Raw genomic sequence first — 6,224 nt, 5'->3', positions numbered from 1 at the left:
GCTTATTTTCATAGTTTTATGCACCTTCGCGCTGCTATGTTGCTTCCATGCGTTTTAGCTGGAGCTTTGTCCTTCATATTTCCTCATCATTTTCATATATACCATGCTATATACATTGTATTTACAATATGCCATAATTTTCATTTAAAAATTTATAATAAAGGCGCGGCCTTATCCCACATAATCTTGTTTTGTTTTTTGTTACATTACTTGGTAATTTACTCTTGTCTTAAGAAGCGATGAACTCCCTTATGCAGTCGGACCCGTACTGTAGACAACCTCTAAATACATATAACCTGCTTACTAAAGTCACACTTTACCTGTCTTGAAAAATTCAAATTTTCACAAATACCAGCATTTTCAGTTCCAAAGGGAGGTTTTACAGGCGGATTTGACTGTATATATATAAATACCCTAGCACACACCAATAAATTAAATAAGTGGATATGTGGTTGGCAGAAATATGCTACCATACGGACATGCAAAAAAAAATGCGTAATTTCACCGAGCGCTCCAATGGAAAATAATTCCGGGCATGCGCAGAACGGCAGCACCAGCTCTGTAATGAGAAACGTCGTTTTCAATAAACGTATTGTCTAACAGCTACTGTTTCTGTAGCTTATGAAATGAGTGACAATTTGTGGGTGGAGCAATTCCTTTCGTACTTTAAAACCCGGATACAAATCTTGTTTGAAAACGCCTTTGCACACAGATTGTTGCAACGACATTCGTTCATAATTGTTCATTACTGTTCCCGTCTCGGGTGGATGGTCAGAAAACACGTATATATTATTTGTTGGAACGTTAAGCAATTACATTGAATCTCTTGCGTTCTTTAAACTTTAAGTCGTACTCTTGCAGCGTGAAAAATGACTGGACTTAATATTTTGATAGGAGCACTGGTACGTTATATATATATATATTAGCTAATAATAATTATTATCATTATTTTAAGAAAGTTGGTTGATATCTTAGCTAAATATTTAAGCTGGATTTATAAGTTATTTAAATGTTACTGCCTTATAAGTTTGTGAGCTTAATGTATTTGGAATAATAATTTCTTTTTTCAGGTATTACTAGTGTCCGGCACTATTTTCTCCCACGCGGACTACCAATTTTGCAATCGTAAAAAGGTAAGTTATCTCTTTACTTTGCTTTGTCAAAAATAAAATAAAATAAAAACATGTATGGATTATATTTTCAACATTCACTAGTTTATCAAAGCAATAAAGCTTTGCAAGTTTAACATAACAACACCTTTTGTACTGTATTGTTAGATTCTATGTATGTGAATTCTCTTAACGTCGTACCTATTTCGTATCGTGTTATTTTCTTAAACTGTGGCTTTATTTCGCAACATCCAGATTTAAGTTGTATATCAATTTAAGGCCTCTAGGGATGGTAGTAAGATTTGTTTAAAATTTAAGTATCTTTAGAATTGTCAAATTTCGGCAATATATTTCTCCTAGTGTAATTCTGACCCAAGTCAAAATTTTCATTTTTTTCTTTTATTAACAAAACTTGTACATGGAAAATGTTGCTTTTATTTTACCTTATATATCCTGAAAACAACCCATCAAAATAAATCTAAAAAAGGATGTTCGAAGTGCTGGAATTTACAATGTTAAAATCGTTTTTGATTATAAATTCAAAAGTAAACTTGTTACGGAATGGCAGACGAAACAGTTCGTGCATACCCGCCTTACAGAACACAACGGTTAGATGCTAACGTATTTACCTTGGTCCATTACTATAATAGACTCTTTTTTATTAATAATTATATCTGGGTTACCGTAATAAAAATACACATACCAAAGTAATACAAATTGTCGAGCCATATAAAACTCTTGCCAATACTATTGAGTCTTGCAAATAAAAAAACTGTTATTAGATACTGTAAAACACTTTAATTTTGCATGAACTTTATTTTAATATATAATATTTTGATATACTGTGTTATGATTTATAAAGGTTAGGAAAGTCAAAAATAAAACAGACTTACTGGAAAAATGCGAAAGTATCCAGTTTTAGAATGAGCGTTGGAACGTCATTCTTTCTTAATTGTATCACTACACTGCAAAATATAAAATGTTTTTGTTTTTTTTTTCATCAAGCCTGGTACATGGACAACCTAAGGACTGAGTATCACGTCACTTTAGTTTGTCCTTGAGCAGGGATGTGCCTAATTATTTTATAATGTAATTAATTAATTACAATTATTTTGACAATCTTATCAATTAAATTACAATAAATTACTTGTTTTTTTTTTGTTTTGTTTTTTAAATAATTGATTAATTACAATTATTCAGGACAAGTAATTAATTATAATTAATTTTCATCAAATCGTGCCTTAAAATTTCCACTGGTATCTTTCGGCAAAATAAGTTAGTGATTTACTTGTTCAGACAGAAAGCGCTAACTGAGCATCTATGCTCGCCCCTCTCTTAAGTACTCACTCAAGCTCTACCTGAACATTTATACATGCCCCTTTCTGGATTACTCATTCAGACAAATAAAACTCTATCATAGCGTCTATAAAACTTCTCTTTGAGTTACCAACTCAGACAGAAAGCTACACGCCCCTTTGAATAACTAACTCAAGCACTACACAAACATCTATACACCCCCTCTCTATACAAGCTCCCCACCTCCTCTTAAACTAAAACATCCGTCTCTGCAGAAAACACTACCTGAGCATCTATATATACCCTTCTCTGAATTACTCACTCAGGCACTATCTGTATATACCCTTCTCTGAATTACTCACTCAGGCACTACCTGAACATCTGTATATACCCTTCTCTGAATTACTCACTCAGGCACTACCTTAGCATCTGTATATACCCTTCTCTGAATTACTCACTCAGGCACTACCTGAGCATCTGTATATACCCTTCTCTGAATTACTCACATCTATATATATCCTTCTCTGAATTACTCACTCAGGCACTACCTGAACATCTGTATATACCCTTCTCCGAATTACTCACTTAGGCACTACCTGAACATCTGTATATACCCTTCTCTGAATTACTCACTCAGGCACTACCTGAGCATCTGTATATACCCTTCTCTGAATTACTCACTCAGGCACTACCTGAGCATCTGTATATACCCTTCTCTGAATTACTCACATCTATATATATCCTTCTCTAAATTACTCACTCAGGCACTACCTGAGCATCTGTATATACCCTTCTCTGAATTACTCACTCAGGCACTACCTGAGCATCTGTATATACCCTTCTCTGAATTACTCACTCAGGCACTACCTGAACATCTGTATATACCCTTCTCTGAATTACTCACTCAGGCACTACCTGAACATCTGTATATACCCTTGTCTGAATTACTCACTCAGGCACTACGTGAGCATCTATATATACCCTTCTCTAATATATACCCTTCTCTACTACCTGAACATCTGTATATACTCTTCTCTGAATTACTCACTCAGGTACTACCTGAGCATCTATATGTACTCTTCTCTGAATTACTCACTCAGGCACTACCTGAGCATCTATATAAACCCTTCTCTGAATTACTCACTCAGGCACTACCTGAACATCTATATAAACCCTTCTCTGAATTACTCACTCAGGCACTACCTGAACATCTATATATATCCTTCTCTAAATCACTCACTCAGGCACTACCTGAACATCTGTATATACCCTTCTCTGAATCACTCACTCAGGCACTACCTGAACATCTGTATATACCTTTCTCTGAATTACTAACTCAGGCACTACCCGAACATCTATATATACCCTTCTCTGAATCACTCACTCAGGCACTACCCGAGCATCTGTATATACCCTTCTCTGAATCACTCACTCAGGCACTACCCGAGCATCTGTATATACCCTTCTCTGAATCGCTCACTCAGGCACTACCCGAGCATCTGTATATACCCTTCTCTGAATCGCTCACTCAGGCACTACCCGATCATCTATATATACCCTTCTCTGAATTGCTCACTCAGGCACTACCCGAACATCTCTATATACCCTTCTCTGAATTGCTCACTCAGGCACTACCTTAGCATCTGTATATACTCTTCTCTGAATTGCTCACTCAGGCACTACCTGAACATCTGTATATACCCTTCTCTGAATTGCTCACTCAGGCACTACCTGAGCATCTGTATATACCTTTCTCTGAATTACTCACTCAGGCACTACCTGAGCATCTATATATACCCTTCTCCAAATTACTCACTCAGGCACTGCCTGAACATCTATATATACCCTTCTCCGAATTACTCACTCAGGCACTGCCTGAACATCTATATATACCCTTCTTCGAATTACTGACTCAGGCACTACCTGAGCATCTATATATACCCTTCTCTGAATTACTCACTCAGGCACTACCTGAGCATCTATATATACCCTTCTCTGAATTACTCACATCTATATATATCCTTCTCTGAATTACTCACTCAGGTACTACCTGAACATCTGTATATACCCTTCTCTGAATTACTCACTCAGGCACTACCTGAACATCTATATATACCCTTCTCTGAATTACTCACTCAGGCACTACCTGAACATCTGTATATACCATTCTCTGAATTACTCACTCAGGCACTACCTGAACATCTGTATAACCTTCTCTGAATTACTCACTCAGGCACTACCTGACATCTGTATTACCTTCTCTCTGAATTACTCACTCAGGCACTACCTGAACATCTATATATACCTTTCTCTGAATTACTCACTCAGGCACTACCTGAACATCTGTATATACCCTTCTCTGAATTACTCACTCAGCACTACCTGATTATCTGTATATACCCTTCTCTGAATTACTCACTCAGGCACTACCTGAGCATCTATATATACCCTTCTCCAAATTACTCACTCAGGCACTACCTGAACATCTATATATACCCTTCTCCGAATTACTCACTCAGGCACTACCTGAACATCTATATATACCCTTCTCTGAATTACTCACTCAGGCACTACCTGAGCATCTATATATACCCTTCTCTGAATTACTCCTCACATACTAGATATATACCTTCTCTGAATTACTCACTCAGGCACTACCTGAACATCTGTATATACCCTTCTCCGAATTACTCACTTAGGCACTACCTGAACATCTATATATACCCTTCTCTGAATTACTCACTCATGCACTACCTTAGCATCTATATATACCCTTCTCTGAATTACTCACATCTATATATATCCTTCTCTGAATTACTCACTCAGGCACTACCTGAACATTTATATATACCCTTCTCTGAATTACTCACTCAGGCACTACTTGAACATCTACTTAAGCTCCACTCAGGCAGTGATTTCTTCATTGTTTACTGTAGTATAGATGTTTTTCTTCCAGGCGTGCCCAGAAGGACAATTCTGCGGTAGAGACACTAATGGCCTTCGTCGTTGTAGACCCATTGGTACTGGTAAGTTATCATCCCGATCCAAATGCTTGAAGAGTGGTCTCTGTTAATTTATCTCATTTATTGACAGTCAGTTTGTGATTATAAGTACGCGCGATGAGCAGGTAACATATGTAATCAAATACACGTGTAAGATTATTCAAAATAGCATTTTCAGATGAAATATTTTAAATCATTTTGCATTTTTAAATTATAAATGTATAATATAACATGCTGAACCTATTCAATTGCAGTGTTCATAAAGGGATGTTGCATAATGCCCGTGCTTATGATAAGGATTAATAAGATGTTAATTTTAATACGCCATTACAATAATTCTGACGGAACAGAACAACTAACAAACAATAATACATAGAAAAAAACATGTGAAATATATACTTTAGATTAATTAGATCTCGCCTAGTATACAATACTACAAAGGAAAAAATGGCAACATAAATGGGCTTCATTTAATTATATCCCGAATAAACTGTTACAACTTAGAATATGTATCATTACGGTTGGCGTTAACATATTTCAATTTAATGAACGCTAAAATATGTTTGTTTTTCATTGCAGAAAAAGTCGCCTTTCATGCATATACACAAGAGACAGGACATTTTCCCTCTGGAAAAGTATTAATCTTTACTCGCGTTCTCCTTAACGACGGACAAGGATACGATCCGAGTACTGGTTTCTTTAAAGCCCCTGTTTCTGGTGTCTACCATTTCACAGCTCATATTTGTAACGGTGGTGCCCAGCATATGGTAATAAACATAATGAAGGGGGATGATCAGATTGCAGTCACTACGTCCTT

At 36.2% G+C, this 6,224-nt stretch overlaps 1 long non-coding RNA gene across 1 annotated transcript; it reads left to right on the top strand.

Annotated features, from left to right (window-relative positions):
* Positions 1-711: 711 nt before the first annotated feature.
* LOC123524285 (uncharacterized) lies at positions 712-5,485 on the top strand. The gene is made up of 3 exons (XR_008370306.1): positions 712-902; positions 1,071-1,133; positions 5,362-5,485. It is a non-coding gene; the product is annotated as an uncharacterized LOC123524285 (long non-coding RNA).
* The last annotated feature ends 739 nt before the right edge of the window (positions 5,486-6,224 follow it).

Source organism: Mercenaria mercenaria, chromosome 3, assembly GCF_021730395.1.
Source record: "Mercenaria mercenaria strain notata chromosome 3, MADL_Memer_1, whole genome shotgun sequence".
Classification (NCBI taxonomy): Eukaryota; Metazoa; Mollusca; class Bivalvia; order Venerida; family Veneridae; genus Mercenaria; species Mercenaria mercenaria.
Note: the sequence above shows the minus strand (reverse complement) of the source record. Positions and strands in the feature narration are given on the sequence as shown.